Genomic DNA, 19074 nt, shown 5'->3' with positions numbered 1-19074 from the left:
CCGAGGGTGTGTTTGTGTGCTGTACATCTCTATGACTCGATGACTGGAAGTGTCAGTCTGAGTCAATCCGTTGTCTAGCTACGGGCAAGGTGACTCCATTGGATGATGTGAACCCAGCTGATGACCCCTTTGGCCAAAGCTAGAGAACATTCTGGAAGATCAGGGAAAAGAAGGATATGAACACACATCTGGATGCCAGTCCCTTAGCGAAGCCTTGACTGCGATCTGCAGCAGAGCTCTGACCATGTGCTCCAAACTTGTTCATAAAAGCCCGAGAGTGAGGGGGGCAAGCCATTCACCCCAGCAAGTCCACACTCAGCCTCTGATGAGCATCCCATCCAGGCCCAACCACTATCCTCTCAGCCTGCATTCCCCAAAGCCAATCCAGCGAACCTGCACATCTTTGGGCTGTGGGAGGAAAGCAAAGCACCCGCAGTAGCCCATGGAGAGAAGGTGCAAACTCTACACAAACAGAAAGCCAAGGGAGGAATCAAAGTCAGGTCCCCGATGCTGCGAGGCAGCAGTGCTACCCACTGAGCCACCATGCCAGCCCCAGGAGATTCTCAGCAGGTTTTCAGCCATTGTGTCTGTGCTGTCTGTTTCAGGGAATTCAGCTTTAATCCTGCAGATCCCCAAAAGGGCTGCGTAAGGCGACAGGGAACACCTCACCCTATCAACTGAACGCAGATAAGCAGTTGTTGGCAAAGCAGATTAAGGACAGACAAGGAAGAGTCAGACACCCCAGATGGGATTTGAACCCAGAACCCCTGGCTTAGGAGGCCAGTGCCTTATCCATTAGGCCACTGGAGCTGCACAGTTCCATGCAGCATGGCAGACTTTAAATACTGCGCCCTGACCTCTCATTGTGTGTTTTTGTGGATTTTCTCCTCTCAATGCACTGTGAGGATCCAAGATGGTGGTGATCTCGGACGATGGTGTTGCAGAGCTCGGCACCACAGCACAAGCGCACAATCCGTTCCATCGCGATATCCTAGGAGTCTGAAAATGTTGTGGAGTCCCAGGACATTGTGAAAAATCAACTTTCCTGCGTTTCCTTCGTCCAGAGATGTTGAAGACGGATGGGGCAGTGTCCGAGGCCAGGCCCCCGGCCCAGCCTGCAGGATCCTTGGGCTCGATTGCCTACCAGGCCCTGGCCAAATCTCGCGCGATCTTGGTTAAGCAGATAGAGGAGAAGCTGGCCCCGATCTCTATCGTGCTGCAGAAGCATGAACAGCAGCTGGGAGACCTGGAAAAGAGGACGGATGAGGTTGGACACAGAGGCACAGCGGTGGAAGCTGATACCGCTTCCTCTAAGGATAGGATCCAAGCATCGGAGGCTGAGGGCTGACCATACAGAGGTTTATAAAATCATGAGGAACATGAATAGGGTAAACAGCCAAGGTCTTTTCCCTGGGTGTGGGAGTCCAGAACTAGAGGGCTTAGGTTTAGGGTGAGAGGGAAAAGATATAAAAGAGACCAAAGGGACAACATTTTCAGGCAGAAGGTGGTGTGTGTGTGTGGAATGAGCTGCCAGAGGAAGTGGTCGAGGCTGGTACAATTACATCATTTCAAAGGCATCTGGATGGGTATACGTATAGGAAGAGTTTGGAGGGAGATGGGCCGGGTGCTGGCAGGTGGGACTAGATTGGGTCGGGATATCTGTTCGACCGAGGGTGTGTTTGTGTGCTGTACATCTCTATGACTCGATGACTGGAAGTGTCAGTCTGAGTCAATCCGTTGTCTAGCTACGGGCAAGGTGACTCCATTGGATGATGTGAACCCAGCTGATGACCCCTTTGGCCAAAGCTAGAGAACATTCTGGAAGATCAGGGAAAAGAAGGATATGAACACACACCTGGATGCCAGTCCCTTAGCGAAGCCTTGACTGCGATCTGCAGCAGAGCTCTGACCATGTGCTCCAAACTTGTTCATAAAAGCCCGAGAGTGAGGGGGGCAAGCCATTCACCCCAGCAAGTCCACACTCAGCCTCTGATGAGCATCCCATCCAGGCCCAACCACTATCCTCTCAGCCTGCATTCCCCAAAGCCAATCCAGCGAACCTGCACATCTTTGGGCTGTGGGAGGAAAGCAAAGCACCCGCAGTAGCCCATGGAGAGAAGGTGCAAACTCGACACAAACAGAAAGCCAAGGGAGGAATCAAAGTCAGGTCCCCGATGCTGCGAGGCAGCAGTGCTACCCACTGAGCCACCATGCCAGCCCAGGAGATTCTCAGCAGGTTTTCAGCCATTGTGTCTGTGCTGTCTGTTTCAGGGAATTCAGCTTTGATCCTGCAGATCCCCAAAAGAGCTGCGTAAGGCGACAGGGAACACCCCACCCATCAACTGAATGCAGATAAGCAGTTGTTGGCAAAGCAGATTAAGGACAGACAAGGAAGAGTCAGACACCCCAGATGGGATTTGAACCCAGAACCCCTGGCTTAGGAGGCCAGTGCCTTATCCATTAGGCCACTGGAGCTGCACAGTTCCATGCAGCATGGCAGACTTTAAATACTGCGCCCTGACCTCTCATTGTGTGTTTTTGTGGATTTTCTCCTCTCAATGCACTGTGAGGATCCAAGATGGTGGTGATCTCGGACGATGGTGTTGCAGAGCTCGGCACCACAGCACAAGCGCCCAATCCGTTCCATCGCGATATCCTAGGAGTCTGAAAATGTTGTGGAGTCCCAGGACATTGTGAAAAATCAACTTTCCTGCGTTTCCTTCGTCCAGAGATGTTGAAGACGGATGGGGCAGTGTCCGAGGCCAGGCCCCCGGCCCAGCCTGCAGGATCCTTGGGCTCGATTGCCTACCAGGCCCTGGCCAAATCTCGCGCGATCTTGGTTAAGCAGATAGAGGAGAAGCTGGCCCCGATCTCTATCGTGCTGCAGAAGCATGAACAGCAGCTGGGAGACCTGGAAAAGAGGACGGATGAGGTTGGACACAGAGGCACAGCGGTGGAAGCTGATACCGCTTCCTCTAAGGATAGGATCCAAGCATCGGAGGCTGAGGGCTGACCATACAGAGGTTTATAAAATCATGAGGAACATGAATAGGGTAAACAGCCAAGGTCTTTTCCCTGGGGTGTGGGAGTCCAGAACTAGAGGGCTTAGGTTTAGGGTGAGAGGGAAAAGATATAAAAGAGACCAAAGGGACAACATTTTCAGGCAGAAGGTGGTGTGTGTGTGTGGAATGAGCTGCCAGAGGAAGTGGTCGAGGCTGGTACAATTACATCATTTCAAAGGCATCTGGATGGGTATACGTATAGGAAGAGTTTGGAGGGAGATGGGCCGGGTGCTGGCAGGTGGGACTAGATTGGGTCGGGATATCTGTTCGACCGAGGGTGTGTTTGTGTGCTGTACATCTCTATGACTCGATGACTGGAAGTGTCAGTCTGAGTCAATCCGTTGTCTAGCTACGGGCAAGGTGACTCCATTGGATGATGTGAACCCAGCTGATGACCCCTTTGGCCAAAGCTAGAGAACATTCTGGAAGATCAGGGAAAAGAAGGATATGAACACACACCTGGATGCCAGTCCCTTAGCGAAGCCTTGACTGCGATCTGCAGCAGAGCTCTGACCATGTGCTCCAAACTTGTTCATAAAACCCGAGAGTGAGGGGGGCAAGCCATTCACCCCAGCAAGTCCACACTCAGCCTCTGATGAGCATCCCATCCAGGCCCAACCACTATCCTCTCAGCCTGCATTCCCCAAAGCCAATCCAGCGAACCTGCACATCTTTGGGCTGTGGGAGGAAAGCAAAGCACCCGCAGTACCCCATGGAAAGAAGGTGCAAACTCGACACAAACAGAAAGCCAAGGGAGGAATCAAAGTCAGGTCCCCGATGCTGCGAGGCAGCAGTGCTACCCACTGAGCCACCATGCCAGCCCCAGGAGATTCTCAGCAGGTTTTCAGCCATTGTGTCTGTGCTGTCTGTTTCAGGGAATTCAGCTTTGATCCTGCAGATCCCCAAAAGGGCTGCGTAAGGCGACAGGGAACACCTCACCCTATCAACTGAATGCAGATAAGCAGTTGTTGGCAAAGCAGATTAAGGACAGACAAGGAAGAGTCAGACACCCCAGATGGGATTTGAACCCAGAACCCCTGGCTTAGGAAGCCAGCGCCTTATCCATTAGGCCACTGGAGCTGCACAGTTTCATGCAGCATGGCAGACTTTAAATACTGCGCCCTGACCTCTCATTGTGTGTTTTTGTGGATTTTCTCCTCTCAATGCACTGTGAGGATCCAAGATGGTGGTGATCTCGGACGATGGTGTTGCAGAGCTCGGCACCACAGCACAAGCGCCCAATCCGTTCCATCGCGATATCCTAGGAGTCTGAAAATGTTGTGGAGTCCCAGGACATTGTGAAAAATCAACTTTCCTGCGTTTCCTTCGTCCAGAGATGTTGAAGACGGATGGGGCAGTGTCCGAGGCCAGGCCCCCGGCCCAGCCTGCAGGATCCTTGGGCTCGATTGCCTACCAGGCCCTGGCCAAATCTCGCGCGATCTTGGTTAAGCAGATAGAGGAGAAGCTGGCCCCGATCTCTATCGTGCTGCAGAAGCATGAACAGCAGCTGGGAGACCTGGAAAAGAGGACGGATGAGGTTGGACACAGAGGCACAGCGGTGGAAGCTGATACCGCTTCCTCTAAGGATAGGATCCAAGCATCGGAGGCTGAGGGCTGACCATACAGAGGTTTATAAAATCATGAGGAACATGAATAGGGTAAACAGCCAAGGTCTTTTCCCTGGGGTGTGGGAGTCCAGAACTAGAGGGCTTAGGTTTAGGGTGAGAGGGAAAAGATATAAAAGAGACCAAAGGGACAACATTTTCAGGCAGAAGGTGGTGTGTGTGTGTGGAATGAGCTGCCAGAGGAAGTGGTCGAGGCTGGTACAATTACATCATTTCAAAGGCATCTGGATGGGTATACGTATAAGAAGTGTTTGGAGGGAGATGGGCCGGGTGCTGGCAGGTGGGACTAGATTGGGTCGGGATATCTGTTCGACCGAGGGTGTGTTTGTGTGCTGTACATCTCTATGACTCGATGACTGGAAGTGTCAGTCTGAGTCAATCCGTTGTCTAGCTACGGGCAAGGTGACTCCATTGGATGATGTGAACCCAGCTGATGACTCCTTTGGCCAAAGCTAGAGAACATTCTGGAAGATCAGGGAAAAGAAGGATATGAACACACATCTGGATGCCAGTCCCTTAGCGAAGCCTTGACTGCGATCTGCAGCAGAGCTCTGACCATGTGCTCCAAACTTGTTCATAAAAGCCCGAGAGTGAGGGGGGCAAGCCATTCACCCCAGCAAGTCCACACTCAGCCTCTGATGAGCATCCCATCCAGGCCCAACCACTATCCTCTCAGCCTGCATTCCCCAAAGCCAATCCAGCGAACCTGCACATCTTTGGGCTGTGGGAGGAAAGCAAAGCACCCGCAGTAGCCCATGGAGAGAAGGTGCAAACTCGACACAAACAGAAAGCCAAGGGAGGAATCAAAGTCAGGTCCCCGATGCTGCGAGGCAGCAGTGCTACCCACTGAGCCACCATGCCAGCCCCAGGAGATTCTCAGCAGGTTTTCAGCCATTGTGTCTGTGCTGTCTGTTTCAGGGAATTCAGCTTTAATCCTGCAGATCCCCAAAAGAGCTGCGTAAGGCGACACCTCACCCTATCAACTGAATGCAGATAAGCAGTTGTTGGCAAAGCAGATTAAGGACAGACAAGGAAGAGTCAGACACCCCAGATGGGATTTGAACCCAGAACCCCTGGCTTAGGAGGCCAGTGCCTTATCCATTAGGCCACTGGAGCTGCACAGTTCCATGCAGCATGGCAGACTTTAAATACTGCGCCCTGACCTCTCATTGTGTGTTTTTGTGGATTTTCTCCTCTCAATGCACTGTGAGGATCCAAGATGGTGGTGATCTCGGACGATGGTGTTGCAGAGCTCGGCACCACAGCACAAGCGCCCAATCCGTTCCATCGCGATATCCTAGGAGTCTGAAAATGTTGTGGAGTCCCAGGACATTGTGAAAAATCAACTTTCCTGCGTTTCCTTCGTCCAGAGATGTTGAAGACGGATGGGGCAGTGTCCGAGGCCAGGCCCCCGGCCCAGCCTGCAGGATCCTTGGGCTCGATTGCCTACCAGGCCCTGGCCAAATCTCGCGCGATCTTGGTTAAGCAGATAGAGGAGAAGCTGGCCCCGATCTCTATCGTGCTGCAGAAGCATGAACAGCAGCTGGGAGACCTGGAAAAGAGGACGGATGAGGTTGGACACAGAGGCACAGCGGTGGAAGCTGATACCGCTTCCTCTAAGGATAGGATCCAAGCATCGGAGGCTGAGGGCTGACCATACAGAGGTTTATAAAATCATGAGGAACATGAATAGGGTAAACAGCCAAGGTCTTTTCCCTGGGGTGTGGGAGTCCAGAACTAGAGGGCTTAGGTTTAGGGTGAGAGGGAAAAGATATAAAAGAGACCAAAGGGACAACATTTTCAGGCAGAAGGTGGTGTGTATGTGTGGAATGAGCTGCCAGAGGAAGTGGTCGAGGCTGGTACAATTACATCATTTCAAAGGCATCTGGATGGGTATACGTATAGGAAGAGTTTGGAGGGAGATGGGCCGGGTGCTGGCAGGTGGGACTAGATTGGGTCGGGATATCTGTTCGACCGAGGGTGTGTTTGTGTGCTGTACATCTCTATGACTCGATGACTGGAAGTGTCAGTCTGAGTCAATCCGTTGTCTAGCTACGGGCAAGGTGACTCCATTGGATGATGTGAACCCAGCTGATGACCCCTTTGGCCAAAGCTAGAGAGCATTCTGGAAGATCAGGGAAAAGAAGGATATGAACACACACCTGGATGCCAGTCCCTTAGCGAAGCCTTGACTGCGATCTGCAGCAGAGCTCTGACCATGTGCTCCAAACTTGTTGATAAAAGCCCGAGAGTGAGGGGGGCAAGCCATTCACCCCAGCAAGTCCACACTCAGCCTCTGATGAGCATCCCATCCAGGCCCAACCACTATCCTCTCAGCCTGCATTCCCCAAAGCCAATCCAGCGAACTTGCACATCTTTGGGCTGTGGGAGGAAAGCAAAGCACCCGCAGTAGCCCATGGAGAGAAGGTGCAAACTCGACACAAACAGAAAGCCAAGGGAGGAATCAAAGTCAGGTCCCCGATGCTGCGAGGCAGCAGTGCTACCCACTGAGCCACCATGCCAGCCCCAGGAGATTCTCAGCAGGTTTTCAGCCATTGTGTCTGTGCTGTCTGTTTCAGGGAATTCAGCTTTAATCCTGCAGATCCCCAAAAGAGCTGCGTAAGGCGACAGGGAACACCTCACCCTATCAACTGAATGCAGATAAGCAGTTGTTGGCAAAGCAGATTAAGGACAGACAAGGAAGAGTCAGACACCCCAGATGGGATTTGAACCCAGAACCCCTGGCTTAGGAGGCCAGTGCCTTATCCATTAGGCCACTGGAGCTGCACAGTTCCATGCAGCATGGCAGACTTTAAATACTGCGCCCTGACCTCTCATTGTGTGTTTTTGTGGATTTTCTCCTCTCAATGCACTGTGAGGATCCAAGATGGTGGTGATCTCGGACGATGGTGTTGCAGAGCTCGGCACCACAGCACAAGCGCCCAATCCGTTCCATCGCGATATCCTAGGAGTCTGAAAATGTTGTGGAGTCCCAGGACATTGTGAAAAATCAACTTTCCTGCGTTTCCTTCGTCCAGAGATGTTGAAGACGGATGGGGCAGTGTCCGAGGCCAGGCCCCCGGCCCAGCCTGCAGGATCCTTGGGCTCGATTGCCTACCAGGCCCTGGCCAAATCTCGCGCGATCTTGGTTAAGCAGATAGAGGAGAAGCTGGCCCCGATCTCTATCGTGCTGCAGAAGCATGAACAGCAGCTGGGAGACCTGGAAAAGAGGACGGATGAGGTTGGACACAGAGGCACAGCGGTGGAAGCTGATACCGCTTCCTCTAAGGATAGGATCCAAGCATCGGAGGCTGAGGGCTGACCATACAGAGGTTTATAAAATCATGAGGAACATGAATAGGGTAAACAGCCAAGGTCTTTTCCCTGGGGTGTGGGAGTCCAGAACTAGAGGGCTTAGGTTTAGGGTGAGAGGGAAAAGATATAAAAGAGACCAAAGGGACAACATTTTCAGGCAGAAGGTGGTGTGTGTGTGTGGAATGAGCTGCCAGAGGAAGTGGTCGAGGCTGGTACAATTACATCATTTCAAAGGCATCTGGATGGGTATACGTATAGGAAGAGTTTGGAGGGAGATGGGCCGGGTGCTGGCAGGTGGGACTAGATTGGGTCGGGATATCTGTTCGACCGAGGGTGTGTTTGTGTGCTGTACATCTCTATGACTCGATGACTGGAAGTGTCAGTCTGAGTCAATCCGTTGTCTAGCTACGGGCAAGGTGACTCCATTGGATGATGTGAACCCAGCTGATGACCCCTTTGGCCAAAGCTAGAGAACATTCTGGAAGATCAGGGAAAAGAAGGATATGAACACACACCTGGATGCCAGTCCCTTAGCGAAGCCTTGACTGCGATCTGCAGCAGAGCTCTGACCATGTGCTCCAAACTTGTTGATAAAAGCCCGAGAGTGAGGGGGGCAAGCCATTCACCCCAGCAAGTCCACACTCAGCCTCTGATGAGCATCCCATCCAGGCCCAACCACTATCCTCTCAGCCTGCATTCCCCAAAGCCAATCCAGCGAACCTGCACATCTTTGGGCTGTGGGAGGAAAGCAAAGCACCCGCAGTAGCCCATGGAGAGAAGGTGCAAACTCTACACAAACAGAAAGCCAAGGGAGGAATCAAAGTCAGGTCCCCGATGCTGCGAGGCAGCAGTGCTACCCACTGAGCCACCATGCCAGCCCCAGGAGATTCTCAGCAGGTTTTCAGCCATTGTGTCTGTGCTGTCTGTTTCAGGGAATTCAGCTTTAATCCTGCAGATCCCCAAAAGAGCTGCGTAAGGCGACAGGGAACACCTCACCCTATCAACTGAATGCAGATAAGCAGTTGTTGGCAAAGCAGATTAAGGACAGACAAGGAAGAGTCAGACACCCCAGATGGGATTTGAACCCAGAACCCCTGGCTTAGGAGGCCAGTGCCTTATCCATTAGGCCACTGGAGCTGCACAGTTCCATGCAGCATGGCAGACTTTAAATACTGCGCCCTGACCTCTCATTGTGTGTTTTTGTGGATTTTCTCCTCTCAATGCACTGTGAGGATCCAAGATGGTGGTGATCTCGGACGATGGTGTTGCAGAGCTCGGCACCACAGCACAAGCGCCCAATCCGTTCCATCGCGATATCCTAGGAGTCTGAAAATGTTGTGGAGTCCCAGGACATTGTGAAAAATCAACTTTCCTGCGTTTCCTTCGTCCAGAGATGTTGAAGACGGATGGGGCAGTGTCCGAGGCCAGGCCCCCGGCCCAGCCTGCAGGATCCTTGGGCTCGATTGCCTACCAGGCCCTGGCCAAATCTCGCGCGATCTTGGTTAAGCAGATAGAGGAGAAGCTGGCCCCGATCTCTATCGTGCTGCAGAAGCATGAACAGCAGCTGGGAGACCTGGAAAAGAGGACGGATGAGGTTGGACACAGAGGCACAGCGGTGGAAGCTGATACCGCTTCCTCTAAGGATAGGATCCAAGCATCGGAGGCTGAGGGCTGACCATACAGAGGTTTATAAAATCATGAGGAACATGAATAGGGTAAACAGCCAAGGTCTTTTCCCTGGGGTGTGGGAGTCCAGAACTAGAGGGCTTAGGTTTAGGGTGAGAGGGAAAAGATATAAAAGAGACCAAAGGGACAACATTTTCAGGCAGAGGTGGTGTGTGTGTGTGGAATGAGCTGCCAGAGGAAGTGGTCGAGGCTGGTACAATTACATCATTTCAAAGGCATCTGGATGGGTATACGTATAGGAAGAGTTTGGAGGGAGATGGGCCGGGTGCTGGCAGGTGGGACTAGATTGGGTCGGGATATCTGTTCGACCGAGGGTGTGTTTGTGTGCTGTACATCTCTATGACTCGATGACTGGAAGTGTCAGTCTGAGTCAATCCGTTGTCTAGCTACGGGCAAGGTGACTCCATTGGATGATGTGAACCCAGCTGATGACCCCTTTGGCCAAAGCTAGAGAACATTCTGGAAGATCAGGGAAAAGAAGGATATGAACACACACCTGGATGCCAGTCCCTTAGCGAAGCCTTGACTGCGATCTGCAGCAGAGCTCTGACCATGTGCTCCAAACTTGTTGATAAAAGCCCGAGAGTGAGGGGGGCAAGCCATTCACCCCAGCAAGTCCACACTCAGCCTCTGATGAGCATCCCATCCAGGCCCAACCACTATCCTCTCAGCCTGCATTCCCCAAAGCCAATCCAGCGAACCTGCACATCTTTGGGCTGTGGGAGGAAAGCAAAGCACCCGCAGTAGCCCATGGAGAGAAGGTGCAAACTCGACACAAACAGAAAGCCAAGGGAGGAATCAAAGTCAGGTCCCCGATGCTGCGAGGCAGCAGTGCTACCCACTGAGCCACCATGCCAGCCCCAGGAGATTCTCAGCAGGTTTTCAGCCATTGTGTCTGTGCTGTCTGTTTCAGGGAATTCAGCTTTAATCCTGCAGATCCCCAAAAGAGCTGCGTAAGGCGACAGGGAACACCTCACCCTATCAACTGAATGCAGATAAGCAGTTGTTGGCAAAGCAGATTAAGGACAGACAAGGAAGAGTCAGACACCCCAGATGGGATTTGAACCCAGAACCCCTGGCTTAGGAGGCCAGTGCCTTATCCATTAGGCCACTGGAGCTGAACAGTTCCATGCAGCATGGCAGACTTTAAATACTGCGCCCTGACCTCTCATTGTGTGTTTTTGTGGATTTTCTCCTCTCAATGCACTGTGAGGATCCAAGATGGTGGTGATCTCGGACGATGGTGTTGCAGAGCTCGGCACCACAGCACAAGCGCCCAATCCGTTCCATCGCGATATCCTAGGAGTCTGAAAATGTTGTGGAGTCCCAGGACATTGTGAAAAATCAACTTTCCTGCGTTTCCTTCGTCCAGAGATGTTGAAGACGGATGGGGGCAGTGTCCGAGGCCAGGCCCCCGGCCCAGCCTGCAGGATCCTTGGGCTCGATTGCCTACCAGGCCCTGGCCAAATCTCGCGCGATCTTGGTTAAGCAGATAGAGGAGAAGCTGGCCCCGATCTCTATCGTGCTGCAGAAGCATGAACAGCAGCTGGGAGACCTGGAAAAGAGGACGGATGAGGTTGGACACAGAGGCACAGCGGTGGAAGCTGATACCGCTTCCTCTAAGGATAGGATCCAAGCATCGGAGGCTGAGGGCTGACCATACAGAGGTTTATAAAATCATGAGGAACATGAATAGGGTAAACAGCCAAGGTCTTTTCCCTGGGGTGTGGGAGTCCAGAACTAGAGGGCTTAGGTTTAGGGTGAGAGGGAAAAGATATAAAAGAGACCAAAGGGACAACATTTTCAGGCAGAAGGTGGTGTGTGTGTGTGGAATGAGCTGCCAGAGGAAGTGGTCGAGGCTGGTACAATTACATCATTTCAAAGGCATCTGGATGGGTATACGTATAGGAAGAGTTTGGAGGGAGATGGGCCGGGTGCTGGCAGGTGGGACTAGATTGGGTCGGGATATCTGTTCGACCGAGGGTGTGTTTGTGTGCTGTACATCTCTATGACTCGATGACTGGAAGTGTCAGTCTGAGTCAATCCGTTGTCTAGCTACGGGCAAGGTGACTCCATTGGATGATGTGAACCCAGCTGATGACCCCTTTGGCCAAAGCTAGAGAACATTCTGGAAGATCAGGGAAAAGAAGGATATGAACACACACCTGGATGCCAGTCCCTTAGCGAAGCCTTGACTGCGATCTGCAGCAGAGCTCTGACCATGTGCTCCAAACTTGTTGATAAAAGCCCGAGAGTGAGGGGGGCAAGCCATTCACCCCAGCAAGTCCACACTCAGCCTCTGATGAGCATCCCATCCAGGCCCAACCACTATCCTCTCAGCCTGCATTCCCCAAAGCCAATCCAGCGAACCTGCACATCTTTGGGCTGTGGGAGGAAAGCAAAGCACCCGCAGTAGCCCATGGAGAGAAGGTGCAAACTCGACACAAACAGAAAGCCAAGGGAGGAATCAAAGTCAGGTCCCCGATGCTGCGAGGCAGCAGTGCTACCCACTGAGCCACCATGCCAGCCCCAGGAGATTCTCAGCAGGTTTTCAGCCATTGTGTCTGTGCTGTCTGTTTCAGGGAATTCAGCTTTAATCCTGCAGATCCCCAAAAGAGCTGCGTAAGGCGACACCTCACCCTATCAACTGAATGCAGATAAGCAGTTGTTGGCAAAGCAGATTAAGGACAGACAAGGAAGAGTCAGACACCCCAGACGGCATTTGAACCCAGAACCCCTGGTTTAGGAGGCCAGTGCCTTATCCATTAGGCCACTGGAGCTGCACAGTTCCATGCAGCATGGCAGACTTTAAATACTGCGCCCTGACCTCTCATTGTGTGTTTTTGTGGATTTTCTCCTCTCAATGCACTGTGAGGATCCAAGATGGTGGTGATCTCGGACGATGGTGTTGCAGAGCTCGGCACCACAGCACAAGCGCACAATCCGTTCCATCGCGATATCCTAGGAGTCTGAAAATGTTGTGGAGTCCCAGGACATTGTGAAAAATCAACTTTCCTGCGTTTCTTCGTCCAGAGATGTTGAAGACGGATGGGGCAGTGTCCGAGGCCAGGCCCCGGCCCAGCCTGCAGGATCCTTGGGCTCGATTGCCTACCAGGCCCTGGCCAAATCTCGCGCGATCTTGGTTAAGCAGATAGAGGAGAAGCTGGCCCCGATCTCTATCGTGCTGCAGAAGCATGAACAGCAGCTGGGAGACCTGGAAAAGAGGACGGATGAGGTTGGACACAGAGGCACAGCGGTGGAAGCTGATACCGCTTCCTCTAAGGATAGGATCCAAGCATCGGAGGCTGAGGGCTGACCATACAGAGGTTTATAAAATCATGAGGAACATGAATAGGGTAAACAGCCAAGGTCTTTTCCCTGGGGTGTGGGAGTCCAGAACTAGAGGGCTTAGGTTTAGGGTGAGAGGGAAAAGATATAAAAGAGACCAAAGGGACAACATTTTCAGGCAGAAGGTGGTGTGTGTGTGTGGAATGAGCTGCCAGAGGAAGTGGTCGAGGCTGGTACAATTACATCATTTCAAAGGCATCTGGATGGGTATACGTATAGGAAGAGTTTGGAGGGAGATGGGCCGGGTGCTGGCAGGTGGGACTAGATTGGGTCGGGATATCTGTTCGACCGAGGGTGTGTTTGTGTGCTGTACATCTATATGACTCGATGACTGGAAGTGTCAGTCTGAGTCAATCCGTTGTCTAGCTACGGGCAAGGTGACTCCATTGGATGATGTGAACCCAGCTGATGACCCCTTTGGCCAAAGCTAGAGAACATTCTGGAAGATCAGGGAAAAGAAGGATATGAACACACACCTGGATGCCAGTCCCTTAGCGAAGCCTTGACTGCGATCTGCAGCAGAGCTCTGACCATGTGCTCCAAACTTGTTGATAAAAGCCCGAGAGTGAGGGGGGCAAGCCATTCACCCCAGCAAGTCCACACTCAGCCTCTGATGAGCATCCCATCCAGGCCCAACCACTATCCTCTCAGCCTGCATTCCCCAAAGCCAATCCAGCGAACCTGCACATCTTTGGGCTGTGGGAGGAAAGCAAAGCACCCGCAGTAGCCCATGGAGAGAAGGTGCAAACTCGACACAAACAGAAAGCCAAGGGAGGAATCAAAGTCAGGTCCCCGATGCTGCGAGGCAGCAGTGCTACCCACTGAGCCACCATGCCAGCCCAGGAGATTCTCAGCAGGTTTTCAGCCATTGTGTCTGTGCTGTCTGTTTCAGGGAATTCAGCTTTAATCCTGCAGATCCCAAAAGAGCTGCGTAAGGCGACAGGGAACACCCCACCCCATCAACTGAATGCAGATAAGCAGTTGTTGGCAAAGCAGATTAAGGACAGACAAGGAAGAGTCAGACACCCCAGACGGCATTTGAACCCAGAACCCCTGGCTTAGGAGGCCAGTGCCTTATCCATTAGGCCACTGGAGCTGCACAGCTGCATGCAGCATGGCAGACTTTAAATACTGCGCCCTGACCTCTCATTGTGTGTTTTGTGGATTTTCTCCTCTCAATGCACTGTGAGGATCCAAGATGGTGGTGATCTCGGACGATGGTGTTGCAGAGCTCGGCACCACAGCACAAGCGCACAATCCGTTCCATCGCGATATCCTAGGAGTCTGAAAATGTTGTGGAGTCCCAGGACATTGTGAAAAATCAACTTTCCTGCGTTTCCTTCGTCCAGAGATGTTGAAGACGGATGGGGGCAGTGTCCGAGGCCAGGCCCCCGGCCCAGCCTGCAGGATCCTTGGGCTCGATTGCCTACCAGGCCCTGGCCAAATCTCGCGCGATCTTGGTTAAGCAGATAGAGGAGAAGCTGGCCCCGATCTCTATCGTGCTGCAGAAGCATGAACAGCAGCTGGGAGACCTGGAAAAGAGGACGGATGAGGTTGGACACAGAGGCACAGCGGTGGAAGCTGATACCGCTTCCTCTAAGGATAGGATCCAAGCATCGGAGGCTGAGGGCTGACCATACAGAGGTTTATAAAATCATGAGGAACATGAATAGGGTAAACAGCCAAGGTCTTTTCCCTGGGGTGTGGGAGTCCAGAACTAGAGGGCTTAGGTTTAGGGGTGAGAGGGAAAAGATATAAAAGAGACCAAAGGGACAACATTTTCAGGCAGAAGGTGGTGTGTGTGTGTGGAATGAGCTGCCAGAGGAAGTGGTCGAGGCTGGTACAATTACATCATTTCAAAGGCATCTGGATGGGTATACGTATAGGAAGAGTTTGGAGGGAGATGGGCCGGGGTGCTGGCAGGTGGGACTAGATTGGGTCGGGATATCTGTTCGACCGAGGGTGTGTTTGTGTGCTGTACATCTCTATGACTCGATGACTGGAAGTGTCAGTCTGAGTCAATCCGTTGTCTAGCTACGGGCAAGGTGACTCCATTGGATGATGTGAACCCAGCTGATGACCCCTTTGGCCAAAGCTAGAGAACATTCTGGAAGATCAGGGAAAAGAAGGATATGAACACACACCTGGATGCCAGTCCCTTAGCGAAGCCTTGACTGCGATCTGCAGCAGAGCTCTGACCATGTGCTCCAAACTTGTTGATAAAAGCCCGAGAGTGAGGGGGGGCAAGCCATTCACCCCAGCAAGTCCACACTCAGCCTCTGATGAGCATCCCATCCAGGCCCAACCACTATCCTCTCAGCCTGCATTCCCAAAGCCAATCCAGCGAACCTGCACATCTTTGGGCTGTGGGAGGAAAGCAAAGCACCCGCAGTAGCCCATGGAGAGAAGGTGCAAACTCGACACAAACAGAAAGCCAAGGGAGGAATCAAAGTCAGGTCCCGATGCTGCGAGGCAGCAGTGCTACCCACTGAGCCGCCATGCCAGCCCCAGGAGATTCTCAGCAGGTTTTCAGCCATTGTGTCTGTGCTGTCTGTTTCAGGGAATTCAGCTTTAATCCTGCAGATCCCCAAAAGAGCTGCGTAAGGCGACAGGGAACACCTCACCCTATCAACTGAATGCAGATAAGCAGTTGTTGGCAAAGCAAATTAAGGACAGACAAGGAAGAGTCAGACACCCCAGATGGGATTTGAACCCAAAACCCCTGGCTTAAGAGGACAGTGCCTTATCCATTAGGCCACTGGAGCTGCACAGTTCCATGCAGCATGGCAGACTTTAAATACTGCGCCCTGACCTCTCATTGTGTGTTTTTGTGGATTTTCTCCTCTCAATGCACTGTGAGGATCCAAGATGGTGGTGATCTCGGACGATGGTGTTGCAGAGCTCGGCACCACAGCACAAGCGCCCAATCCGTTCCATCGCGATATCCTAGGAGTCTGAAAATGTTGTGGAGTCCCAGGACATTGTGAAAAATCAACTTTCCTGCGTTTCCTTCGTCCAGAGATGTTGAAGACGGATGGGGCAGTGTCCGAGGCCAGGCCCCCGGCCCAGCCTGCAGGATCCTTGGGCTCGATTGCCTACCAGGCCCTGGCCAAATCTCGCGCGATCTTGGTTAAGCAGATAGAGGAGAAGCTGGCCCCGATCTCTATCGTGCTGCAGAAGCATGAACAGCAGCTGGGAGACCTGGAAAAGAGGACGGATGAGGTTGGACACAGAGGCACAGCGGTGGAAGCTGATACCGCTTCCTCTAAGGATAGGATCCAAGCATCGGAGGCTGAGGGCTGACCATACAGAGGTTTATAAAATCATGAGGAACATGAATAGGGTAAACAGCCAAGGTCTTTTCCCTGGGGTGTGGGAGTCCAGAACTAGAGGGCTTAGGTTTAGGGTGAGAGGGAAAAGATATAAAAGAGACCAAAGGGACAACATTTTCAGGCAGAAGGTGGTGTGTGTGTGTGGAATGAGCTGCCAGAGGAAGTGGTCGAGGCTGGTACAATTACATCATTTCAAAGGCATCTGGATGGGTATACGTATAGGAAGAGTTTGGAGGGAGATGGGCCGGGTGCTGGCAGGTGGACTAGATTGGGTCGGGATATCTGTTCGACCGAGGGTGTGTTTGTGTGCTGTACATCTCTATGACTCGATGACTGGAAGTGTCAGTCTGAGTCAATCCGTTGTCTAGCTACGGGCAAGGTGACTCCATTGGATGATGTGAACCCAGCTGATGACCCCTTTGGCCAAAGCTAGAGAACATTCTGGAAGATCAGGAAAAGAAGGATATGAACACACACCTGGATGCCAGTCCCTTAGCGAAGCCTTGACTGCGATCTGCAGCAGAGCTCTGACCATGTGCTCCAAACTTGTTGATAAAAGCCCGAGAGTGAGGGGGGCAAGCCAGTCACCCCAGCAAGTCCACACTCAGCCTCTGATGAGCATCCCATCCAGGCCCAACCACTATCCTCTCAGCCTGCATTCCCCAAAGCCAATCCAGCGAACCTGCACATCTTTGGGCTGTGGGAGGAAAGCAAAGCACCCGCAGTAGCCCATGGAGAGAAGGTGCAAACTCGACACAAACAGAAAGCCAAGGGAGGAATCAAAGTCAGGTCCCCGATGCTGCGAGGCAGCAGTGCTACCCACTGAGCCACCATGCCAGCCCCAGGAGATTCTCAGCAGGTTTTCAGCCATTGTGTCTGTGCTGTCTGTTTCAGGGAATTCAGCTTTAATCCTGCAGATCCCCAAAAGAGCTGCGTAAGGCGACAGGGAACACCTCACCCTATCAACTGAATGCAGATAAGCAGTTGTTGGCAAAGCAGATTAAGGACAGACAAGGAAGAGTCAGACACCCAGATGGATTTGAACCCAGAACCCCTGCTTAGGAGGCCAGTGCCTTATCCATTAGGCCACTGGAGCTGCACAGTTCCATGCAGCATGGCAGACTTTAAATACTGCGCCCTGACCTCTCATTGTGTGTTTTTGTGGATTTTCTCCTCTCAATGCACTGTGAGGATCCAAGATGGTGGTGATCTCGGACGATGGTGTTGCAGAGCTCGGCACCACAGCACAAGCGCCCAATCCTTTCCATCGCGATATCCTAGGAGTCTGAAAATGTTGTGGAGTCCCAGGACATTGTGAAAAATCAACTTTCCTGCGTTTCCTTCGTACCAGAGATGTTGAAGACGGATGGGGCAGTGTCCGAGCCAGCGCCCCGGCCCAGCCGCAGGATCCTTGGCTCGATTGCCTACCAGGCCCTGGCCAAATCTCGCGCGATCTTGGTTAAGCAGATAGAGGAGAAGCTGGCCCCGATCTCTATCGTGCTGCAGAAGCATGAACAGCACTGTGAGACCTGGAAAAGAGGACGGATGAGGTTGGACCAGAGGCACAGCGGTGGAAGCTGATACCGCTTCCTCTAAGGATAGGATCCAAGCATCGGAGGCTGAGGGCTGACCATACAGAGTTTTATAAATCATGAGGAACATGAATAGGGTAAACAGCCAAGGTCTTTTTCCCTGGGGTGTGGAGTCCAGAACTAGAGGGCTTAGTTTAGGGGTGAGAGGGAAAAGATATAAAAGAGACCAAAGGGACAACATTTCAGGCAGAAGTGGTGTGTGTGTGTGGAATGAGCTGCCAGAGGAAGTGGTCGAGGCTGGTACAATTACATCATTTCAAAGGCATCTGGATGGGTAACACGTATAGGAAGTGTTTGGAGGGAGATGGGCCGGGTGCTGGCAGGGTGGGACTAGATGGGTCGGATATCTGTTTCGACCGAGGGTGTGTTTTGTGGCTGTACATCTATATGACTCGATGACTGGAAGTGTCCAGTCTGAGTCAATCCGTTGTCTAGCTACGGGCAAGGTGACCCATTGGATGATGTGAACCCAGCTGATGACCCCTTTGGCCAAAGCTAGAGAACATTCTGGAAGATCAGGGAAAAGAAGGATATGAACACACACCTGGATGCCAGTCCCTAGCGAAGCTTGACTGCGATCTGCAGCAGAGCTCTGACCATGTGCACCAAACTTGTTGATAAAAGCCCCCGAGAGTGAGGGGGTCAAGCCATTTCACCCCAGCAAGTCCACACTCAGCCTCTGATGAGCATCCCATCCAGGCCCAACCACTATCCTCTCAGCCTGCATTCCCCAAAGCCAATCCAGCGAACCTGCACAATCTTTGGGTGGGGAGGAAAGCAAAGCACCCGCAGTAGCCCATGGAGAGAAGGTGCAAACTCGACACAAACAGAAAAGCCAAGGGAGGAATCAAAGTCAGGTCCCCGATGCTGCGAGGCAGCAGTGCTACCCACTGAGCCACCATGCCAGCCCCAGGAGATTCTCAGCAGGTTTTCAGCCATTGTGTCTGTGCTGTCTGTTTCAGGGAATTCAGCTTTAATCTGCAGATCCCCAAAAGAGCTGCGAGAAGGCGACACCCTCACACCCTATCAACTGAATGCAGATAAGCAGTTGTTGCAAAGCAGATTAAGGACAGACAAGGAAGAGTCAGACACGCCCAGATGGGATTTGAACCCA

General features: G+C 52.3%; 6 non-coding genes across 6 annotated transcripts; all 6 read right to left on the bottom strand.

The window, feature by feature from the left end:
- Positions 1 to 737: 737 nt before the first annotated feature.
- trnar-ccu (transfer RNA arginine (anticodon CCU)) lies at positions 738 to 810 on the bottom strand. The gene has a single exon. It is a non-coding gene; the product is annotated as a tRNA-Arg (tRNA).
- Positions 811 to 2402: 1592 nt separating this feature from the next.
- On the bottom strand, positions 2403 to 2475 carry trnar-ccu (transfer RNA arginine (anticodon CCU)). Its single transcript has one exon. It is a non-coding gene; the product is annotated as a tRNA-Arg (tRNA).
- Positions 2476 to 5730: 3255 nt separating this feature from the next.
- Positions 5731 to 5803, bottom strand: trnar-ccu (transfer RNA arginine (anticodon CCU)). The gene has a single exon. It is a non-coding gene; the product is annotated as a tRNA-Arg (tRNA).
- A 1595-nt stretch (positions 5804 to 7398) lies between these two features.
- trnar-ccu (transfer RNA arginine (anticodon CCU)) lies at positions 7399 to 7471 on the bottom strand. The gene has a single exon. It is a non-coding gene; the product is annotated as a tRNA-Arg (tRNA).
- A 1595-nt stretch (positions 7472 to 9066) lies between these two features.
- trnar-ccu (transfer RNA arginine (anticodon CCU)) lies at positions 9067 to 9139 on the bottom strand. The gene has a single exon. It is a non-coding gene; the product is annotated as a tRNA-Arg (tRNA).
- Positions 9140 to 10733: 1594 nt separating this feature from the next.
- On the bottom strand, positions 10734 to 10806 carry trnar-ccu (transfer RNA arginine (anticodon CCU)). The gene has a single exon. It is a non-coding gene; the product is annotated as a tRNA-Arg (tRNA).
- Between the last annotated feature and the right edge of the window lie 8268 nt (positions 10807 to 19074).

Source organism: Hemiscyllium ocellatum, unplaced genomic scaffold (assembly GCF_020745735.1).
Source record: "Hemiscyllium ocellatum isolate sHemOce1 unplaced genomic scaffold, sHemOce1.pat.X.cur. scaffold_1696_pat_ctg1, whole genome shotgun sequence".
In the NCBI taxonomy this organism is placed as follows: domain Eukaryota; kingdom Metazoa; phylum Chordata; class Chondrichthyes; order Orectolobiformes; family Hemiscylliidae; genus Hemiscyllium; species Hemiscyllium ocellatum.
The sequence above is the reverse complement of the archived record's forward strand: the minus strand, read 5'-3'. Positions and strand labels throughout refer to the sequence as shown.